Source organism: Heteronotia binoei, chromosome 8 (assembly GCF_032191835.1).
Source record: "Heteronotia binoei isolate CCM8104 ecotype False Entrance Well chromosome 8, APGP_CSIRO_Hbin_v1, whole genome shotgun sequence".
NCBI classification, from domain to species: domain Eukaryota; kingdom Metazoa; phylum Chordata; class Lepidosauria; order Squamata; family Gekkonidae; genus Heteronotia; species Heteronotia binoei.
The window spans coordinates 123,498,042-123,522,330 of record NC_083230.1 but is presented as its reverse complement, the minus strand read 5'-3'; the positions used below and the strand labels follow the sequence as shown (position 1 = coordinate 123,522,330).

Below are 24,289 nucleotides of genomic sequence, written 5' to 3'. Positions count from 1 at the left end.
AGATTGCTAAAGGGGGACATGATAGAGGTTTCAAAAATGGTGCACGGGATGGAAATGGTTGATAGAGAACTTTTTCTCCCGCTCCCAAAGTGCTAGAATTCAAGGGCATCCAAATTAAGCTGATGGACAGTAGGTTCAGGATGGACAGTGATTAAAATGTGGGATTCGCTGCCGAAGGATGTCGTGGTGGCTGCAGGAATAAACAACTTTGAAAGGGGATAGATTCATTGAGGATAGGTCTATCAGTGGCTACTAGCCATGGTGACTGAGGGGAACCTCCACATTCAGAGGCCCTAAACCTCTGAATCCCAGAGCCAGGAGTCAACATCAGGGACTTTAATGCCGTGGCCTCTGTGCCCTGTTGTTGGCTCTCCAGAGAAACTGGTTGGCCGCTGTGTGAGACAGGAGGCTGGACTAGATGGACCCTCCCTGGTCTGATCCAGCAGGGCTCTTCTGATGTTCTTATGAAGGCCTCGGCCTCTCTGCCCTGTTGTTGGCCCTCCAGAGGAACTGACTGGCCACTGTGTGAGACAGGAGGCTGGACTAGATGGACCCTCACTGGTCTGATCCAGCAGGGCTCTTCTGATGTTCTTATGAAGGCCTCGGCCTCTCTGTTGTTGGCCCTCCAGAGGAACTGGTTGGCCTCTGTGTGAGACAGGATGCTCAACTAGATGGACCCTCACTGGTCTGATTCAGCAGTACCCGAGAATGCACCCGCTGAGGGCACTCCAGGGATTATTGGCGAATGCATTTAAAGTTAAAGCTTCCTTCCTTCCTTCCTTCCTTCCTTCCTTCCTTCCTTCCTTCCTTCCTTCCTTCCTTCCTTCCTTCCTTCCTTCCTTCCTTCCTTCCTTCCTTCCTTCCTTCCTTCCTCCCTCCCTCCCTCCCTCCCTCCCTCCCTCCCTCCCTCCCTCCCTCTGACTTTCATGTCTTGTGGCTCCTCAGACATCCGATGCTTATTCTTTGTGGCTCTTAAGTTAAGTAAGTTTGGCCACCCCTGCTATCAGTGTTAAAGCAGCACTAGTATTCTCACTTGGCCCTTGAGGGATTTTAACAGAAGAGGGCCTGAGGCATGGTAGAAGCGAAGGTTGAGTTTTCTTAGATACCACACACGGCCTGCTGTTTTTCAGTTTAAAAACAGAAATCTGCAGGGAAAAGGGTAGTTTGTTTTTCAATAGGTAGTTAAAATGTCATGAAACCGTGCAGGAATCTCTCCTCCCCGAGTTCTTGCTGCAGGCCTCAGCGGTGTTCTCCACCTGTAACATTAGAATGTGACCTTGCCTTACGCAGCGCGACTGCAGCAAAGGTCTGGGCTTCCACCTTCCATGCATGGGTTGCCCTCCCTCGCAGTATTTCTGTCAGCTGTGTGCTGTTTTATGGGAGTGTAATAGCACCGAACTTTTATCCCATTCCCTTGGGAAAGAGAAGGGGTCAGTGTCCCACGTTAGGGAAATGAAACTAGGCGGGCTTTGAAAGGGCACAGTGAAATTGTGATGCAGTGGGGGTGTCCTCGCTTAGCTAGGTAGCGAGGTAGCTAGGAGAGCCAGTTTGGTGTAGTGGTTAACTGTGCGGACTCTTATCTGGGAAAACCGGGTTTGATTCCCCACTCTTCCACTTGCACCTGCTGGAATGGCCTTGGGTCAGCCAGAGCTCTCTTATCTGGGAGAACCGGGTTTGATTCCCCACTCCTCCACTTGCAGCTGCTGGAATGGCCTTGGCTCAGCCAGAGCTCTCTTATCTGGGAGAACCGGGTTTGATTCCCCACTCCTCCACTTGCAGCTGCTGGAATTGCCTTGGGTCAGCCAGAGCTCTCTTATCTGGGAGAACCGGGTTTGATTCCCCACTCTTCCACTTGCAGCTGCTGGAATGGCCTTGGGTCAGCCAGAGCTCTCTTATCTGGGAGAACCGGGTTTGATTCCCCACTCCTCCACTTGCAGCTGCTGGAATGGCCTTGGGTCAGCCAGAGCTCTCTTATCTGGGAGAACCGGGTTTGATTCCCCCCTCCTCCATTTGCACCTGCTGGAATGGCCTTGGGTCAGCCAGAGCTCTGTTATCTGGAAGAACCGGGTTTGATTCCCCACTCCTGCGTTTGCAGCTCCTGGAATGGCCTTGGGTCAGCCAGAGCTCTCTTATCTGGGAGAACCGGGTTTGATTCCCCACTCCTCCACTTGCAGCTGCTGGAATAGCCTTGGGTCAGCCAGAGCTCTCTTATCTGGGAGAACTGGGTTTGATTCCCCCCCTCCTCCATTTGCACCTGCTGGAATGGCCTTGGGTCAGCCAGAGCTCTCTTATCTGGGTGAATCGGGTTTGATTCCCCCCGCCTCCACTTGCAGCTGCTGGAATGGCCTTGGGGCAGCCAGAGCTCTCTTATCTGGGAGAACCGGGTTTGATTCCCCACTCCTCCACTGGCAGCTGCCAGAATGGCCTTGGGTCAGCCACAGCTCTCTTATCTGGGAGAACTGGGTTTGATTCCCCACTCCTCCACTTGCAGCTGCTGGAATGGTCTTGGGTCAGCCAGAGCTCTCTTATCTGGGAGAACCGGGTTTGATTCCCTCCCTCCTCCACTTGCAGCTGCTGGAATGGCCTTGGGTCAGCGCAGGAGTTGTCCTTGAAAGGGCAGCCACTGTGAGAGCCCTCTCCATCCCCACCCACCTCAGAGGGTGTCTGTTGTGGGGGAGGAAAGTAAAGGAGTTTGTGAGCCACTCTTAGACTCTTCGGAGTGGAGGGCGGGATATAAATCCAATATCTTCTTCTGTACTAATTTGTAAGGGCTTTTTTTTTTTTTGTTCTGATTGTGCTTGAAACTCTTTTGATTTAATTTCAACCCATCGGTTCTGGTCCTACCTTCTGGGGCCCCAGAAAACAATTCCACATCATCCTCTATATGACAGCCCTTCAAGTCCTTGGTGATCAAATCACCTCTCAGTTGTCTCCTCTCCAGGCTAAACATGCCCAGCTCCTTCAACCTTCCCTCATAGGACTTGGTCTCCAGACCCCTCACCATCTTTGTCGCCTTCCTCTGGACCCGTTCCAGCTTGTCTAGATCCTTATTTAAATGTGGTGCCGAAAACTGAACACCTGCTAAGTTGGCTGCCTCTTGACGACGCTTTCTATTACCAAATAGCAACATAGATTTCACTCTGCACTAAGGCTTCTTTTACATGGCATGTGGACTGCATGTTGTGCCTTTGACCTGTCTTGTTTGGGTGGAGGGGGCCTCAGAGTTATCTTAGGGGAGGGGTGTCAAACTTGCGGCCCGGTGGCCAAATTAGGCCCCTGGTGGTCTCCTATCAGACCCCCGAGCAACTGGCTGCTGTCTGCTTCCTTCTCCCTCCCTCTTGCTTCCTTCTGTATTGCAGCTTGCTTTGCCAGCTTGCTTAATCGCACAGGAGCGGCAGAGCAAAACCTCCATTTTCTCTGTTGCCTAAGGCTCCTCCCTTAGTGAGGAAGGGGAGAGAGGAATAGCTTACTTTGCCAGAGTTTCTCAGTTGCACAGCCAAGCTACTGAGCCAAGCCTCTCTTCCTTCTATCGACTGAGACTCCTCCCCCTCCTGGTCCCATTGGGATGGAAGGAAAGAGCCAGAGCTTCCTTTGCCCAGTTCCCTGTATCGCACGGGAGAGAGACAAAGAAAGCACCTTTAAGACCAACAAGTGCTAGTGTTTTAAGCGTGTTTTATTTCAAGTTTAAAAATAAGAACATAAGAACATAATAGAAGCTATGTTAGATAAGGCCAATGGCCCATCCAGTCCAACACTCTGTGTCACACAGTGGCAAAATTTATATATATACACACACACACACACACTGTGGCTAATAGCCACTGATGGACCTCTGCTCCGTATTTTTATCTAAACACCTCTCGAAGGTGGCTATGCTTGTGGCCGCCACTACTTCCTGTGGCAGTGAATTCCACATGTTAATCACCTTTGGGTGAAGAAGTACTTCCTTTTATCCATTTTAACCTGTCTGCTCAGCAATTTCATCGAATGCCCACGAGTTCTTGTATTGTGAGAAAGGGAGAAAAGTCCTTCTTTCTCTACTTTCTCCATCCCATGCATTATCTTGTAAACCTCTATCATGTGACCCCGCAGTCGACGTTTCTCCAAGCTAAAGAGCCCCAAGCGTTTCAACCTTTCTTCATAGGGAAAGTGTTCCAGCCCTTTAATCATTCTAGTTGCCCTTTTCTGGACTATAAAATCTTTAACTGTTTGTGTCCTTTATAAAGTTTTATATCTCTGCTACCTGGCGTTACATTTTATTACACCTGTGGCCCGGCCCGACGAAGTCTCGTGATCCGTCCCTCATAACAAATGAATTTGACACCCCTGTCTTGGGGTATTTATGTTACTAAGCCAATGCATTTCCACTTCCTTTGTGGTTTTGACATTGTAAAAGACACGAGGCTTTTTACAAGGCACTTTTAAGGTTGTTTTAGATGATTAAAGTGTTCTGGTCAGTGACTGTAATAATGAACTGAACTGACGAACACAAGGCTTTGCATTGTTGTGAGAAAGGAAGAGAGGTGGCTGCTGTGGTTTTTTTTTTTTTGGCCTCCCCCCCCCCCTTCCCCGATGAAACTTTGACTTGGGTGGAACGCTCTTCTGACAAAGCTGCATACTTTGGACCAAGGGTTTCAAACATGCGAGCCGGGGGCTGAATCAGGCCCTTGGAGGGCTCTTATCAGTCCCCCGAGCAACCGGCTGTCCTCTGCTTCCTTCTCCCTCTCTCTTGCTTCCTTCTGCCTCACAGCTTGCTTTTTTTCCCAGGCTTGCTCAATTGCACAGGAGCTACAGAGCAAAACCTCTATTTTCTCCATTGGCTGAGGCTCCTCCTTTGGGGAGGAAGGGGGGGGAGGAATAGCTTGCTTTGCCAGGCTCTCTCAATCGCATGGCAGAGCTACTGAGCCAAGTCTCTCTTCCTTCTGTTGGCTGGGGCTCCTCCCCCTCCCTGGTCTCCTGCGGAAGGAAGGAAAGAGCCAGAGCTTCCTTTGCCCAGTTCCTTGGATCGCACGGGAGAGATGCAAAGAAAGCACCTTTAAGACCAATGAGTGCTAGTGCTTTAAGCATGTTTTATTTTAAGCTTTAAAAAAAGCTTTGTGTTTGTCTGTGTCCTTTATAAAGTTTATATCTCCATTACCTGGCATTACATTTTATGACATACATAACAAGATCTCATTTATGTCATATCTGGCTCCAGTGGTGGAATTCTAGCAGGAGCTCCTTTTGCATATGAGGTCACACCTCCCTGATGTAGCCAATCCTCCCAGAGCTTCCAAAAAAGAGCTTTGTAAGCTCTCGGAGAATTGCCTACATCAGGGGGGGTGGCCTAATATGCAAACGAGCTCCTGCTAGAATTCCACCCCTGCCCAGTTTGACACCCCTGGATTAGAGCTTTTCTTGGAAGTTGGCGGTAGCCCTTTTCCCGGGGTCCCTGACAGCTGCGGTGATTTCCAGCCTCCCTCTCTTTCCGCAGCACTCAGACTCATTAAATATTAAGCCCGGCATTATTTGCTCATTAATATTGCATCGTGACCTAAACTGCATTGTTCAGAAACATTTTAGGATGTTACGCAAGCCTGTCAAACGGTATTAACAAACTCACTCGCGTCGGAAGCGACAAACGGCTTGCACCGTCTGCGCGCGCGGGCTTTGTGTCTTTTGGCACGAATGTCGAGCGCTTTTCAGCCGGAGGTATTGCACAGAGCACCACTCTGCCACGAGACCTTTCCAGAGACTAAGGCGGCCAGATGGGGTGGGTATTTATAGTCGCGGAAACATCTGCTGTACATCATTGCGAAATGTAAAGGGATCCTGATATCCCTTTAATATCGCGGAACTTCCCATCTTGTAACATGAAAGCGCAGTAGATGCTAATCTCTTCCTTCGCCCCAGACGCTCCCGCAATCATCAGGAGCTGCAAAGTTGCAAGGGCTGTCATCACTCTTGTGGGAAACATCCGTACGCCGCTAGACTTCTTGCTTTTCCTACTGGTGGATCAGTATTAAGCCTTGTAAAAGCCGATGTGGGGGGGGGGGACAAATTTTTACTTATTTATTAAAAACATTTATAGAGCCCCGGGGTGCAGAGTGGTAAAGCTGCACTACTGCAGTCGAAGCTCTCTGCTCACAACCTGAGTTCGATCCTGGCGGAAACTGGGTTCAGGTAGCCGGCTCAAGGTTGACTCAGCCTTCCATCCTTCTGAGGTCGGCAAAATGAGTACCCAGCATGCTGGCGGGAAAGTGTAGATGACTGGGGAAGGCAAGGATAAACCACCCATAAAAAGTCTGCTGTGAATACATCGTGATGTGACGTCACCCAGAGTTGGAAACGATTGGTGCTTGCACAGGGGACTACTTTTACCTTTAAAAAAAGTTTTATATCCTGATTCCCATCATGGTTTGTGGTGGCTTACCGTAATGGTTAAAAACATTTTCAGTTAATACAAAATAGCAACCCCTAGGTCTCCCCCACATCTTAAAAGATGTCTGCCATGCAACCCCCTCAAAAGGATTAGATTGGTCTGGTCTGATCCAGCAGGGATCTTCTTATGTTCTTCGGATGCTGGCCAAGATGGACCCCTGGTCTGATCCAGCAGGGCTCTTGTGTTCTTAAGATGCTGGACTAGATGGACCTTCACTGGTCTGATCCAGCAGGGCTCTTTTGATGTTCATAGGATGCTGGACTAAATGGACCACTGAGCTGTTCTTAGGATGTTCTTAGGATGCTGGACTAGATGGACCTTTGATCTGATCCAGCAGGGCTCTTCTTTTCTTAGGATGATGGACCACTGGACTGATATAACAGGGCTCTTCTGATGTTCTTAGGATGCTGGACTAGATGGACCTTCACTGGTCTGATCCAGCAGGGCTCTTCTGATGTTCATAGGATGCTGGACTAGATGGACCTTCACTGGTCTGATCCAGCAGGGCTCTTTTGATGTTCATAGGATGCTGGACTAAATGGACCACTGGGCTGGTACAGCAGGGCTCTTATGATGTTCTTAGGATGCTGGACTAGATGGACCTTCACTGGTCTGATCCAGCAGGGCTCTTCTGATGTTCATAAGATGCTGGACTACATGGACCTTCACTGGTCTGATCCAGCAGGGCTCTTCTGATGTTCATAAGATGCTGGACTAGATGGACCTTCACTGGTCTGACCCAGAAGGCTCTTCTGATGTTCTTAGAATGCTGGACTAGATGGACCACTGGTCTGATACAACAGGGCTCTTCTGATGTTTCCTGGCAAACAAGCAGGCCTTGCTTCACCTCCTGAAGATCTCCATGGAGTGGGCCCCCTTCACCTCTTCAGGGAGCCGCAGAGCCTCTGAGACACAACAAAAAAGGCCTGGGCTGTAGTCAGTGCCGGATGTAGTGGCATAGCCAACAGTGTCCTTAAGTAGTGGGACATCCGATGGCTGCCTGGCGACTATAGTTGATAGTTGACACACAGGGAAGGAGATGGTCCTTCAAATACGTGGTTCCAGATTGCGAAGGGCTTTGAAGGCCGAAACCAGCAACTTGAATTGAACTGGGAAATAGACTGGCAGCCAACGCCACTGTTTCAAAATGGGCTACGTCCGTGGCTAGCTGCTGACTGCAGTTGGGCTGCCACGTTCTGGGCCGGCAATCTCTGGGTTTTCCTCAAGGGCAGCCCCATGCAGAGCACCTTGCAGGAATTAAAACTGTGACTTGCTTTGAATAATGACCAAGCAGCTATTTATTCTTTGTCTCAGAGTGCAGTGTTAGTGTGTCTATTTGCAAAGCTGGGGCGGGGGGAACCCCACTTGTCCCTTCTGTGGACGAGGGCTGCAGGACTCTAATAAATTAGGGAGCACGACTGCTGAAGTAAAGGTTATGATGGTAATCCTTGAACATGTGAACATATGAAGCTGCCTTATACTGAATCAGACCCTTGGTCCATCAAAGTCAGTATTGTCTTCTCAGACTGGTAGCGGCTCTCCAGGGTCTCAAGCTGAGGTTTTTCACACCTATTTGCCTGGACCCTTTTTTTGGAGATGCCGGGGATTGAACCTGGGACCTTCTGCTTCCCAAGCAGATGCTCTACCACTGAGCCACCGTCCCTCCTTGTGTGTTTCTAGCTCTCTGGTCACTCCTGATTTTCTCAAGAGAGTACAGTTATATTCTGAGCATCTGAGATTTCAGGATGACTGGGGGTTCATCTTGTCCAAGATCAAGTTTTCAGTTGTGTTTATCCAGGTTGAGAGGTGATAGGATCACTATCTTCAAGTCCTTGAAGGGCTGTCCTATAGAGGATGTGGTGGAATTGTTTTCTGTGGCCTTGGAAGGTAGGACCAGAACCAACGGGTTGAAATGAAATCAGAAGAGTTTACGGATCAACATGAGGAAGAACTTCCTGATGGTTAGAGCGATTCCTCAGTGGAACAGGCTTCCTCGGGAGGTGGTGAGTTCTCCTTCCTTCCTTGGAGGTTTTTCAACAGAGGCTGAATGGCCATCTGACAGCAATTAAGATCCTGTGAATTTAGTGTTTGTGAGTTTCCTGCATTGTGCAGGGGGATGGACTAGGAGGTCCCTTCCATCTCTATGATTTTACGTGCCTCTGGGGAGCACACTGTTTGAAACTGTCTCCCCCTCCCCACAGCTCTGGGTCAGGACCCCAAAGTGGGTCGCAAAGCCTCTGAAAGTGGAACACAGGCCAGCCCTCGCTAACAGCTGGCCCTGCCCTTTTCCATTGCTCTCTTGTGTTTTGGAAACCCAAGATCTGACTTTGGAAAGAAGTCTCTTCCGTGATGCATCAGTTGTGATTTTTGTTCGTTGCATATAGACGTTCATCAAGTAAAACATTCAAGTAAAACATGTTTCTTAGAATGTTAGGGGGATTAGAGGGAATAACAGAGAAAAAAAGAGAGAGGTCAGAGGATGGAATATAACATCCACATGCAAAGGCTGTGTACTTCAGAATGCCACTTGCTTGAGTTTCATTGTGAGGGAAGCTGAGCCCTTTTTTTGGTGTTTGAAGGTTTTCCAAAACCATCTGGCTTGCCACTGTGGAAAATGGAATGCTGAACTAGAACATAAGAACGTAAGAGAAGCCATGTTGGATCAGGCCAATGGCCCATCCAGTCCAACATTCTGTGTCACACAGTGGCCAATACACACACACACACACTGTGGCTAATAGCCACTGATGGACCTCTGCTCCATTTTTTTATCCAATCCCCTCTTGAAGCTGGCTATGCTTGTAGCCGCCACCACCTCCTGTGGCAGTGAATTCTACATGTTAATCACCCTTTGGGTGAAGAAGGACTTCCTTTTATCCATTTTAACCTGCCTGCTCAGCAATTTCATGGAATGCCCACGAGTTCTTGTATTGTGAGAAAGGGAGAAAAGGACTTCTTTCTCTACTTTCTCCATCTTGTAAACCTCTATCATGTCACCCCGCAGTCGACGTTTCTCCAAGCTAAAGAACCCCAAGCGTTTTAACCTTTCTTCATAGGGAAAGTGTTCCAACCCTTTAATCATTCTAGCTGCCCTTTTCTGGACTTTTCCCAATGCTATAATATCCTTTTTGAGGTGCGGTGACCAGAATTGCACACAGTATTCCAAATGAGACCGCGCCATCGATTTATACAGGGGCATTATGATATTGGCTGATTTGTTTTCAATTCCCTTCCTAATAATTCCCAGCATGGCATTGTCCTTTTTTATTGCAATCGCACACTATCTTGACATTTTCAGTGAGTTATCTACCACGACCCCAAGATCCCTTTCTTGGTCAGCCTCTGCCAGTTCACACCCCATCAACTTGTATTTGTAGCTCGGATTCTTGGCCCCAATGTGCATTACTTTGCACTCAGCCACATTGAACCTCATCTGCCACGTTGACACCTAGAGGGCTGCCAAGGTCACAGTTTGCCTAGGGCAACAAAAACCTTGGGCCAGCCGTAGATGGGTCACCATACCAAATAAATTTGGACTTGCCAAAAAGGATGGGAACCGCTGATCTAGACAGTCGATAATTGTCCCTTCTTCCTCTTTGTATTAGCCATGGAAATCCTCTTGAATTGAACCTGTTGGCTGTTTGATAAATCCGTTCCCACCCTGTAGCTGGGAGTATCTAGAACTCCCATCAAATGTGCAGGTACTGGTGTGGTTGCTGCTGTTTCTGCAGTTGCTCTTGCATGGTTTTGGATGAAAAGATGTTTACCTGTACTGCATGACTTCCTGGCATGTGTCTGTGTCTGCGTGTCTGTCTGTCTATCATCCATCCATCCATCCATCATCCATCCATCCATCCATCCATCCATCCATCCATCCATCCATCCTCCATCCATCCTCCATCCATCCATCCATCCATCCATCCATCCATCCATCATCCATCATCCATCTGCCTGTCCATGCGTCCGTCTGTCCATGCGTCCATCCATCCATCCGTCCATGCGTCCGTCCATGCCTCCGTCCATCCATCATCCATCCGTCCATCCATCCATCATCCATCCATCCATCGTCCATCCATCCATCCATCCATCCATCCATCCATCCATCCATCCATCCATCATCTGGTATTTGTATGTCTGTGGTGTGTGTTTTTGCACTTGGAAGTCATGTTGACCACTGGTGACCAATGTTCCCTCTAAGCTGCAGTGTCTTGTGAACAAAATTTTTCCTTTGTGAGCTGCTGGCCTCAAAGTTGTGAGCTACTGCATCAATGAGTGTGCTCTGGGGTCATCCTTTCTGAGCTAAGACAGAAATGGGTGAGCTGGAGGCTAAAAATCTGTGAGCTAGCTCGCCCTAACTCAGCTTAGAGGGAACACTGCTGGTGACTGATCCCTGCTGGGGTCCTGGATGGTATTCAGAGAGGTGGCTGAAGAAAGCCTACCCCTGTCCTTCTGACTTGGTATTCCAAGGTGGTCTCCCATCCAAGTACTAACCAGAGTCAACCCTACTTAGCTTCCACGATCTGAAGAGATTGGCCCGTCCAAGTCAGAGCTGAGCCGTGGTTTCCTTGATTGAGTTGGGGCTTCCTGCTGCCTTCAACTTTACCTAGCATTTCCCTGGCATGTTTAGCTGCCGGTTGTTTATTTAAGACACTTTTAAGTCTTTCCACCTTCTGGAACTCCAGGCAGCTTTCAAGAAAAATAGGGCGCAAAAAATACATAAAACTCATAAAAGGTCGTTGAATTAAAATCTCAATTTGAAACTTAAGCTAGGTAGGAAAAACCAAAGTAACGGAATGCTGTCCTGAATGAAACCAAATTCAGCTGCTGCACGAACGGTGGGGTTGCCAAGAAACTGGGGTCATTTGTGTGGCTTATAAAAGCATTTGGGCACAAGTTGTGGACATGAACCAGCATGACAACCATTATGTAGGCTGTGGCAGCCCCGATTGTAGATGTGCAGATCTGTGATCTCATCACAAGCGCCTTAGAACTTCTTAGTTCTTATTTTTTCGGCCTTTTCACAGCAATTAAATCCAGGTGTATGTCAGAACTCCCCCCCCACCCCCCTTAGCCTTCCAGTATCTTCAGCTGTAATATTGAGTATTGGAAAACCAATATGTTTAGGTAAGTAATGCTGTTACTGGAGTGAATCCTTGCTGACTGAGAGCTAAATTATTCATTGTGTTAGTTTAGCTAACATGGCTCATGCTGTGTGGGATGGCTTTCAGCATGGTGTCATAGTCTAATTATAGTGTCATTAACAACCAACCTTTCATCAGTTCAATATGGTATCGAGGCCTCTGAGAGCTTGAAATTTGGAATACGCTCTGAGTCTTACACAGAAGCATATGTAAGGGTTAGGCTTTCCCTCCCCAGCTTCCGAGAAGAAAGCCAAAACCTAAACATCAGATTGAAGATCATTGTAAACTTTTTTTCCACTGGACCTACCAAGCCCTATATTGCAACTTTCAACAGTACCTCTAGTTCAGGGGCGTTAGACATGCAGCCTGGGGGCTGAATCAGGCCCCTGGAGGGCTCCACTCAGGCCGCCAAACAGCTGGCTGTCATCTGCTTCCTTCTGCGTCACAGCTTGCTTTGCCAGGCTTGCTCAATCACACAGCAGAGCTACAGAGCAAAGCCTCTATTTTCTCCATTCACAGCAAGAGGTGTCACTTATCAGAGACTGTTAAATAAACAAAATACTGCAAGAGTGCTATTCTTTTAAGCATATTTTATTTTTAATTTTTTTTTTTAAAAAAAACCCTTTAATTGTGTTTGTCTGTGTGCTTTCTAAAGTTTACATCTCCGCTACCTGGCATTTCATTCATTCATTCATTCATTCATTCATCCATCCATCCATCCATCCATCCATTCGTTTATTTCGATTTATATCCCGCCCTACCCCACCGAAGCGGGCTCAGGGAGGCTCACAACATAAAAATTCTAACAATAAAATTAAGAATTAAAATACATTAATAATTTACACAATAAAATAAACGCAATTCATCAGTGTGCTATCCCACGGTCTTCCTTAAAATATTCAGATGCCGGTCAGTTGTATGCCAACCTGAAGAGGACTGTCTTACAGGCCCTGCAGAACTGCCCAAGGTTCCGCAGGGCCCTCGCCTTTTCCGGCAGCTGGTTCCACCAGCAAGGGGCTGTGATCGAAAAAGCCCTGTCCCTAGTTGATTTCGGATGGGCCTCCTTTGACCCGGGGATTGTAAGGAGATTTTGAGAACCCGATCTCAGTACTCTCTGGGGAACATATGGGGAGAGACGGTCCCTAAGGTAGGCAGCTCCTAGGCCGTATAGGGCTTTAAAGGTAATAACCAGCACCTTTTACCAAACTCGGTATATACTTATGACACACACGGCCCGGCCCGACGAGGTCTCATTTATGTCAGATCCGACCCTCATAAGAAATGAGTTTGAAACAGGGAAAGAAAATTGGCATCTAATAATACATATAATAACGGCAGCCGGAATGCTTTTTGCAAAATACTAGAAAGGAAAGTAAAGTACCTGAATTTGACGAATTGATAGCTAAAATTATAGATACAGCCGAACTGGATATTTTGACGGCATTAATAAATGGGAATTCTAAGCAGGAAGCATAAAAAAGATGGGAAAAAATCATATGAGTGGTTAAGAGCAACCCAGGGAAGGAACTAAAGCTAAACCTTATTGAAATGTATTTGAAGATGTTAGAAAACGCATTTAATAAAAATGTATTTAAAGGTGTTAGAGAAAACAAGGTAAAAAATAAGCTGGTTTTTTTTTTAAATGTGCAATTTGAAAACGATCTTTCCCAACCTCTGTGATATAACGGAATAACATGGTTGTATAGAATTGATGTTCTAACATATTTTATTTTATTTTTCTCTCCACGTTACAATTTGGTAATGTATCCACAATATAATAATAATGATAATAAATAGAATAAATGCAAAGGAATGAGTTCGGCGCCCCTGCTCTAGTTCATAATTTTGGAGGGGAAATTGCGGGTGCCAAAGTGGTGTTTAGCTTACACTGACTGCTTTTGAAGTTGAGACCCTTGGGGGAGGGACTGTGGCTTGGTGGTCGAACATCTGCTTGGCGTGTAGAAGGTCCCAGGTTCAGTCCCCAGCATCTCCAGTCAAAGGGCCAGGCAGGAGGTGATGTGAAAGACCTCAGCCTGAGACCCTGGAGAGCCATGAAGTGGGGCTGTGGCTCAGTGGTAGAGCATCTGCTCAGCATGCAGAAGGTCCCAGGTTCCATCCCCGGCATCTCCAGTTAAAGGGTCAGGCACTAGGTGATGTGAAAGACCTCGGCCTGAGACCCTGGAGAGCCATGAAGTGGGGCTGTGGCTCAGTGGTAGAGCAACTGCTCAGCATGCAGAAGGTCCCAGTTTCAATCCCTGGCATCTCCAGTTAAAGGGTCAGGCAGGAGGTGATGTGAAAGACCTCTGCTTGGGACCTCAGAGCTGAGTAGGCTGAGTAGCTGCATCCATACCACTTCACAATGCCAGTGAATTCATATGGATCGGATGCTCGTTGATTCTTGTCTAGCAGCGCTTGGAATAATTAGGAGACATATCAAGCTTCTGGTTCTAGGATGTTCCAGGAAAAAAACGCTGGTCGTCTCTCACCACTCCCTGTATCCACTTTAGCTGGGCAATGCATGCTTCTCAAGTCAACTTTTAATGCTTGGATGCATGCGCCTGATGCACAGGCCAGGTGAGGTTGGTCAAATGCAATTGATGCATACCATTAATATCTGGAAAAGAACGTAAGAGAAGCCATGTTGGATCAGACCAGTGGCCCATCCAGTCCAACAATCTGTGTCACATAAGAACATAAGAGGAGCCATGTTGGATCAGGCCAATGGCCCCTCCAGTCCAACACTCTGTGTCACATAAGAACATAAGAGAAGTCATGTTGCATCAGGCCAATGGCCCATCCAGTCCAACACTCTGTGTCACATAAGAACATAAGAGGAGCCATGTTGGATCAAGCCAATGGCCCATCCAGTCCAACACTCTGTGTCATGTAAGAACATGAGAGGAGCCATGTTGGGTCAGGCCAATGGCCCATCTAGTCCAACACTCTGTGTCATATAAGAACATAAGAGGAGCCATGTTGGATCAGGCCAATGGCCCATCCAGTCCAACACTCTGTGTCACATAAGAACATAAGAGAAGCCACATTGGATCAGGCCAGTGGCCCATCCAGTCCAACTCTCTGTGTCACATAAGAGAAGCCATATTTGATCAGGCCAATGGCCCATCCAGTCCAACACTTTGTGTCACATAAGAACATAAGAGGAGCCATGTTGGATCAGGCCAATGGCCCATCCAGTCCTACACTCTGTGTCACATAAGAAAATAAAAGAAGCCATGTTGGATCAGGCCAGTGTCCCACCCAGTCCAACACTCTGTGTCACATAAGAACAGAAGAGAAGCCATGTTGGATCAAGACACTGGCCCATCCAGTCCAACACTCTGTGTCACACAGTAGCCAAAAAAATTATATATACATACATATATGTACATACATATATGTACATATATACATACACACACACACACACACACACACACACACACACACTGTAGCTAACAGCCACTGATGGACCTCTGCTCCATATTTTTATCTAACCCCCTCTTGAAGCTGGCTATGCTTGTAGCCACCACCACCTCCTATGGCAGTGAATTCCACATGTTAATCACCCTTTGGGTGAAGTACTTCCTTTTATCTGTTTTTACTCGACTGCTCAGCAATTTCATTGAATGCCCACGAGTTCTTGAATTGTGAGAAAGGAAGAAAAGGACTTCTTTCTCTACTTTCTCCATCCCATAATCTTGTAAACCTCTTTCATGTCACCCCGCAGGCGACGTTTCTCCAAGCTAAAGAACCCCAAGCGTTTTAACCTTTCTTCATAGGGAAAGTGTTCCAATCCTTTAATCATTCTAGTTGCCCTTTTCTGGACTTTTTCCAGTGCTATAATATCCTCTTTGAGGTGCGATTACCAGAATTGTACACAGTATTCCAAATGAGACCGCACCATTGATTTATACAGGGGCATTATGATACTGGCTGATTTGCTTTCAATTCCCTTCCTAATAATTCCCAGCATGGCGTTGACCTTTTTTATTTCAATCGCACACTGTCTTGACATTTTCAGTGAGTTCTCTACCACGACCCCAAGATCTCTCTCTTGGTCAGTCTCTGCCAGTTCACACCCCATCAACTTGTATTTGTAGCTGGGATTCTTGGCCCCAATGTGCATTATTTTGCACTTGGCCACAGTGTACGCATGCGGAAGTTTTGTGGGTTTATTAAAAGAAAATATTAGGGTTTGTGCATCGGGGTAGCCTTACGTGTAAATGTAAGGTTTCTTTTTTTAGTCTTAAGATAGTAATATCCGTGGTTGGATATTTGGCTGGAGTGCACACGCTTTGTGTTCCACTTGTGGCGCATGCTGAACACCAATAAAACCTCCGGAGAAAACTACTGTCAGTTGATGCAGGCAAGTGTTTGCAGTCGTAAGGGTGCCGTGACTTGTGTTTGTTTCATTAAGCTCCTTCCAGCCTTGTCAATTACGGAATGCAAATGCGCCATCTTTTCATTCAGAGTTGTATTGCTTTGCGCTGAAAGTCTGGTGAATCTAAATGAGCTCGGGATATTTGTGCTCGACTCTTTGAGTAAAAAAAAAACCTCCCACACCCTCGCCGCGGTGGAGGTGTCCAGCTTCAGAGAAGATTCAAGATGTCAAAGTTAGCTTGACTTTGTTTTATCCAGAATGAGAAAAAGAAATGGATTTCTTACTAAGACACTATTATGTGGTCTTGAATGAGGTTCATTTGCTTATGCGTGGCTTTGATCTTCTGGCTCCTGTTTGAACATAAAAAGCACAGGGATTGAACTTTCTATCTGTTATGAATTTGAGAGTCATTTCCTGTTCCTCCTCTGATCCTCCCCTCTACTTATCTCGCTAGAAGAATCATGCTTCTTACAATAGCTTATGTAAAGAAGAAGAAGCAAGGTCGTAGATTTATATCCCGCCCTTCTCTCTGAATCAGAGTCTCAGATCTCACAATTTCCTTTACCTTCCTCCTTCACAGTAGACACCCTTTGAGGTGGGTGGGGCTGAGAGAGCTCTCCCAGAAGCTGCCTTTTCAAGGACAGCTCTGGAAGAGCTGTGGCTGACCCAAGGCCATTCCAGCAGCTGCAAGTGGAGGAGTGGGGAATCCAACCCTGTTTTTCCAGATAAGAGTCCACACACTTATGCCAAACCTGCTCTCTCTGAATCAGACTTTGCAAGCAGTAATTCTCAACCCCGGTTGATTTTTCTTAAGCATGGTTAGTTGATATATCTGAGTTAGGGCTGCTAAGCCTCCACGCAGGCTGGAAAACTGGGCTAAAACTAATAAAATGAATTTTAACAGGGATAAATTTAAAGATAAACGATGTGTATAGCATTCCCCGTATCCAGCAAGGTAGTCACTTTCTCAAAAAAAGAGATCAGGTTCGTCTGACATGACTTGTTCTTGAGAAACCCATGCTGGCTCTTAGTAATCACATCCATTCTTTCTAAATGTTTCTAAGATTTGTTCTAAAACTTTTCCAGGTATAGACGTCAAGCTGATGGGTTGGAAGTTACCCGGATCTTCTTTTTTCCCCTTCCTGAAGATGGGGACCGTATTCACCCACCTCCAATCTTCCTGCACCTCGCCTGTTGTCTAAGAATTCTCAAAAATAATAGCCAGAGGCTCAGAAATTACATCCACAAGCTCTTTTAGAACCCTTGGGTGGAATTCATCTGGCCCTGAGGACTTTGTTTCATTAAAAAACACTAGGTGTTTATGTACTACCCCTATACTGATTTGCCTTTTTAGCAGCCGCATCACACTGTTGACTCATGTTCAACGTATGATCCACTAAGACCCCTAGATCCTTTTCACACATACTACTGGTAAGACAAGTCTCCCCCATCCTATAACCATGCGTTGGATTTTTGTAATGAAGGTGAACTAGTGTCATGAAAGTTAGCTAGTGTGCTATAAAATTTTGTTTCTTGCTTGCCTCTCTTCTAGAACTCTTAAGTATGTATTTTCATCATCAGCGCAATGATTGGGGGACTTCTGAAATGCTCATAAATGAATTGCAACCTTCCTTTTAGAAGGCTGGTGTGTGTCGGAATGTTCTTTTGATGTTTCTGTTCCCTCAGCAGTTAGATTAAATTGTGAACATCCCATAGCCTCATGGAAACTCAGCGGTTGATAGCATCTGGACATCTTGACTTATCCAGGGACCCTAGGATCTGTTTAGTAGGGGTGTTTCTGGAAAGGGTACACAGACAATCAAATCTAACAGCCTTCTGTTTGTATTGGTTGGGGTAATTTCAGAGTTATCTCGTGAGTGTCAAACTGTGACTGATTTCACACTCACCTTACGCCGCTCTCACGTTTGTCTTCTCGGGGCGGCTTTCTTCCCATTTCCCACTATCTGCCCCGGGGCTGCAGCAAGGATAGGCGTTTTCGCTCAGCAAACAGAAACCACTGCGCAAAAACGCTGATCCTTGCTGCAGCCCTGGGGCAGATATTCGGAAATCGGAAGGAAGCCGCGCTGAGAAGACGAACATGAGTGCGGCGTTAAGGTGAGTGCAAAATCGGTCTGTGTGTTTGTGCTTTAGGATCGTGCTTTATTGCTGAAATTATTTCATGCGTGCATTCTCAAGATGGCTGATCATGAGTCATGGTTCTGTTGATCATGGTTCTGTTGATCTGCTAAAATTCCCATGGTTCGACATGCCAGCTCACTGCCCACTTATATTAAGAACTGCTGCTTACCATTCCCATTTTGTCTGATGAAGTCTGCTAAAGAGCATACGAAGAAGATGAAGAAGAAGATATTGGATTTATATCCCGCCCTCCACTCCGAAGAGTCTCAGAGCGGCTCACAATCTCCTTGACCTTCCTCCCCCACAACAGACACCCTGTGAGGTGGGTGGGGCTGGAGAGGGCTCTCACAGCAGCTGCCCTTTCAAGGACAACCTCTGCCAGAGCTCTGGCTGACCCAAGGCCATTCCATCAGGTGCAAGTGGAGGAGTGGGGAATCAAACCCAGTTCTCCCAGATAAGAGTCCGCACACTTCACCACTACACCACACTGGCTCTCCGAAAGCTTCCATTCTGAATAAAACTTAGTTGGTCTTAAAGGTGCGCTTGTCTACTGCTTTGTTCGATTGCTTCAGACCAACGCGGCTGCCTACTGCGATTTGATCACGAGTCAGTTACTGTCCCAAAATCGATAAAATAGCAAAGCTCTTTTCTGTCCCCCTCCCCCCTTCTTTTTAAACCCTGGAAGTTTACTCTATTGGATTATCTTTTTTTCCTTCTTTGCCGGCCTCAAATTAGCGCGAGGTGCTTTGGCCTTCCCTTCTTCTGCCTCATCGATTGTGCAACAGATTCAATTTGGTTGGGATCGTTTGGAGGTTCTTGGGAAATCTCTCTTAATGGAATTTGGTCCATGTCTGCATAATCTAGCTTTCTGCCTGAGTAATTGAAGATGGTGCTTAATATACTTGATAAAAACTCCCCTTCGGTTCGTATTCCGGAGGGTCTGTATGCGAAGCACAAAGGCAATTCCAATTGTTATTGTCTACGCCCCCCCCCTCCCCATTGCCAACCTCTTCCCATTTCCTTGGGGAAGAGTATAAAGCTCGATTATGGGAAGGTGGGGGGTGGGTTTACCTTTCACAAAGTGACCCTAGACACGATGATTTGTTCTCTGAAGGTCCCTCGGTAACTCACGGAAGCAGCAAAAACTCTGAAACCCTGTCTCCGTTGCCGTTTCTAAAGCCTGTTTGAAGAGCTGTATTTGATATTCCATTACCGGCGGCCAACTTTTAGATGTTGACTTTGTGCTCAGCATGAGAACACATATAAAGCAGGTGTATTTTATTAGCTACATTATTTAATGCATATTTTAATCCCTGTATGAAATGCGCGGGGTTGAAACTGCGGGTACTTTCTTAATGATTTCATTAGTTTTGAACGGCTTTTTGAAGCTGTCGACTTCACTGACATTCGGTTCTCTGTGACGGACGACGTACCTGAGCACGTTTGCCTCTTACGAGGTATAGCAGTAGGGTGAATATCGCTAAGGTCTCCAAGCATAAAGCGAAGACAAGCAAATAGATATGTTGCAAAGTGGGAGAGCGCAATAGAAACAAAGAAGCATTTTTAACTTACATCCGTGGTGGCAAACTCATTTGTTATGAGTGTCGGATCTGACATAAATGAGACCATGTCGGGCGGGGCCATGTGTGTCAGGCCAGGTAGCAGAGATATAAACTTTATAAAGGACACAGACAATCACAATTAAAGATCTTTTAAAAACTTAAAACATTAGCACTTGTTGGTCCTAAAGGTGCTTTCTTTGTAGTTCTCCTATGGGATCCTTCTATTGGCTGAGAATCCTCCCCCTCCTGGTCTCCTGGGGGAGGAAGCAAAGAGCCAGAGCTACTTTTGCCCAGTTCCTTGGATCTGAGAGATTTGGCTCAGTAGCTCTACTGCGTGATTGAGAGAGCCTGGCAAAGCAAGCTCCTTCTTCCCTCCTTCCTCCCCAAGGGAGGAGCCTCAGCCGATGGAGAAAATGGAGTTTTTGCTCTGTAGCTCCTGTGTAATTGAGCAAACCTGGCAGAACAAGGTGTTATGCAGAAGGAAATGAGAGAGGGAGAAGGAAGCAGATGACAGTCAGTTGCTTGGGGGTCTGATAGGAGCCCTCCGAGGGCCTGATTCAGGCCCCAGGTCGCATGTTTGACACCCCTGACTTACATTATAAGCAACAGAATCTTCTGACTTTTAGCTATTCCTTATCAACAATCAATTTGGCTCCCATTCTGGCTTCCAGAATCACTGAGGTCCTATATAAAGAATGTCTTTCCTTTGAATGATCCCAATCCTGGACATTCTGCCTGTGAACTACTCGTAAAGCCCCACATGACTTGGGACTGGGGTGTCTGAATGATTGAATGAGAGCCAGTTTGGTGTAGTGTTTAAGAGCGCAGACTCTTATCTGGGAGAACTGGATTGGATTCCCCCACTCCTCCACTTGCAGCTGCTGGAATAGCCTTGAGAGCCATAGCTCTGGCAGAGGTTGTCCTTGAAAGGGCAGCTGCTGGGAGAGCCCTCTCAGCCCCACCCCCCTCACAGGGTGCCTGTTGTGGGGGAGGAAGGTAAAGGAGATTGTGAGCCGCTCTGAGACTCTTCGGAGTGGAGGGCGGGATATAAATCCAACATCTTCATCTACCTCACAGGGTGTCTGTTGTGGGGGAGGAAGGTAAAGGAGATTGTGAGCCGCTCTGAGACTCAGAGTGAAGGGTGAAGTATAAATCCAACAACGTCATCAACAACATCAACAATATATGACATAAGAACATAAGAGATCCATGTTGGATCAGGGTAATGGCCCATCAAGTCCAACAATCTGTGTCACATAGTGGCCAAAATTTTATATATATACATATATAATACACACACACACACACACACACACACACACACTGTGACTAATAGCCACTGATGGACCTCTGCTCCATATTTTTATCTAACCCCCCCCTTGAAGCTGTCTATGCTTGTAACTGCCACCACCTCCTGTGGCAGTGAATTCCACATGTCAATCACCCTTGGGTGAAGAAGGACTTCCTTTTATATCATCAACATCATCACCATCATCATAAATATCACCATCAACAACATCATCAACAGCATCATCAACATCAACATGATAAATATCATCATCAACAACATCATCATCATCATCATCATTATCATCATCATCATCATCAACAACAACATCATCTCCTCCTCCTCCCCCCATATGTTCCTGGCTGAAAATTAACATCACAGGGTGAGATCCTCCTGACTTGTCGCACCATCTCGAAATCTCATCTGATCGCCCTTTTTGGTATCAGCCCCATAGACAACCTCCCCAGGAAGTGTGTCTGGTTCCCTCTTTAGGAGACAGTTGAGGACAGTGTTGAGAATTGATGCCCCCCCCCCACTTACCCCTGGGAACTGGAAGCCCCACTGAAAGCATGCTGCTCTAGTAAGCCTGGAAGATGGGCCAGTTGTCTGGCAGGGTGCAGCAGGGCACAGCCTTGACTGAGTCTACTCGAGAATCAGCCAGCCCATCCGGCTCTGAATGTCACGTTCAGCAGCAGAAAGCAACCCAGGCAAGTTTCCACCAGTGGGGATTCTGGCACTGAGACCCAGGAGAAGTCTGTCGGGGGACCAGAGTCGGCAGGTTGCATTGACCTTCTTAGAGGAGGTTGGATGGGGCAGACAGCCCTTTAAAGAAGTTCAGGGGGAAGAGCCAGGGGAGCTCACTAATCCATTGGCCCAGGGGCCTGTCACTCCCCAAGACTGGGTTGAGGAGAGAGGATTGGCAGAGTCCAGGGTTTGCCCTCCCTTGGGGAAGCATTGAAAAGATATCCCCAGGAGCAACCAGGGAGGAAGAGCAAGACCCATTTCCTAGTAGATTTTTCTGGGCGGATTCACAGTCACAATACCATAATAACAGTGCCTTATGGCAGAGGTGGCCAACGGTCGCTCTCCAGATGTTTTTTTGCCTACAACTCCCATCAGCCCCAGCCATTGGCCGTGCCGGCTGGGGCTGATGGGAGCTGTAGGCAAAAAACATCCGGAGAGCTATCGTTGGCCACCCTTGCCTTCTGGTTGTAAAATCAAAAACGTATTTATACAAGCACACGTGGGCATTTGATGACATTGCTGAGCAGTCAGGTTAAAACGGATAAAAGGAAGTCCTTCTTCACCCAAAGGGTGATTAACATGTGGAATTTACTGCCACAGAAGATAGTGGCGGCTACAAGCATAGCCAGCTTCAAGAGGGGATTGGATAAAAATATGGAGCAGAGGTCCATCAGTGGCTATTAGCCACAGTGTGTGTGTGTATATATATATATATAATTTTTTTTGGTCACTGTGTGACACAGAGTGTTGGACTGGATGGGCCATTGGCCTGATCCAACATGGCTTCTCTTATGTTCTTATGTGACACAGAGTGTTGGACTGGATGGGCCATTGGCCTGATCCAACATGGCTTCTCTTATGTTCTTATGTGACACAGAGTGTTGGACTGGATGGGCCATTGGCCTGATCCAACAGGACTTCTCTTATGTTCTTATGTGACACAGAGTGTTGGACTGGATGGCCCATTGGCCTGATCCAACAGGGCTTCTCTTATGTTCTTATGTGACACAGAGTGTTGGACTGGATGGGCCATTGGCCTGATCCAACATGGCTTCTCTTCTGTTCTTATGTGACACAGGGTGTTGGACTGGATGGGCCATTGGCCTGATCCAACATGGCTTCTCTTCTGTTCTTATGTGACACAGAGTGTTGGACTGGATGGGCCATTGGCCTGATCCAACATGGCTTCTCTTATGTTCTTATGTGACACAGAGTGTTGGACTGGATGGGCCATTGGCCTGATCCAACATGGCTTCTCTTCTGTTCTTATGTGACACAGAGTGTTGGACTGGATGGGCCATTGGCCTGATCCAACATGGCTTCTCTTATGTTCTTATGACAGACAGTTTTACTTAGGACTGCTTTTGACTAATTTTGGAGCCCCGTTTTAGAGTGGTTAAGCTGCAGTACTGCAGTCCGAGCTCTCTCCTCACACTCTGAGTTCGATCCTGGTGGAAGCTAGGTTCAGGTAGCCAGCTCAAGGTTGACTCAGCCTTTCATCCTTCTGAGGTCGGTAAAAGGAGTACCCAACTTGCTGGGGGGAAAGTGTAGATGACTGGGGTAGGCAAGGGCAAACCACCCCATAAAAAAGTCTGCTATGAAAACATCGTGATGTGACGTCACCCCAGAGTCGGAAACGACTGGTGCTTGCACAGGGGACTACCTTTACCTTTTTTGGGATTGATTTTAGTTTTTATTTATTGGAAGTCCTAAATGAGATTTTAAATTGTGTTTTCTTTTGTTTCTTTCTTTCTTTATTTTATAATTGTTGCTTTATTTACATTCTAAACCACCTTGAGTTCTGCAGGGTAGGAAGGCAACTAGTAACTCTTTTAAATAAATGAATCGTAAAATAATTATATTCCTGGCTTGTTTGACTCCTGTTTTTCTTGGTCTTGCACCTTTTGTGCCTTACTTGATGTGTTAAGTCTGTGCACAAGGCTTTGGATCCCTTCCTGTACCCAGGTGGGTTTGGTCCAATTCCTGACAGCGACCAGGGAAGAAGTAAGAGTTAAATATTTCAGCGACAGCCGATAGGCAGTGGAAGATAAATGGATTTACTTCTAACGAGAACAGCCTTGGATGAGGATACCCAGCTTATTTTCGGTGTGCAATTGAAAGTGTTTTAATAATGTATTTAATCTCTCTGAGATATAGGGTTTTTATAGTCATGATCATTTTATATCTGAGCACAGCACTGATAAGTTGAAATCGCATTCGTTGTGAGAGACTCCAGGGTTTATGCATATAATAAAATCTGGCATTCATACTTTGGAAAGGCATCTAAGGCGGTAATTAGGTCTCTCTCGTAGAGTGTTGGGTGCTTTATGGCATTACCTATAGGGCACCAATCCCACCCCATACCCCACACCCCAGTGCATTGGCCCAACTGTGATAAATGTCATATGGGTCTCGTACAAACATAGATGTAGATCGGGGTGGCCAACAGTAGCTCTCCAGATGTTTTTTTGCCTACAACTCCCATCAGCCCCAGCCATTGGCCACCCCTGATGTAGATGACTGGGGAAGGCAATGGCAAACCACCCCATAAAAACTCTGCCGTGAAAACATCGTGATGCGATGTCACCCCAGAGTCGGAAATGACTGGTGATT

At 46.8% G+C, this 24,289-nt stretch overlaps 1 protein-coding gene and 1 non-coding gene across 3 annotated transcripts in view; both read left to right on the top strand.

The window, feature by feature from the left end:
- CHCHD3 (coiled-coil-helix-coiled-coil-helix domain containing 3) overlaps positions 1-24,289 on the top strand; it is a 476,827-nt gene that overhangs the window by 110,052 nt on the left and 342,486 nt on the right. The gene's annotated exons all lie outside the window — the stretch shown is intronic.
- TRNAA-AGC (transfer RNA alanine (anticodon AGC)) lies at positions 13,621-13,692 on the top strand. The gene has a single exon. It is a non-coding gene; the product is annotated as a tRNA-Ala (tRNA).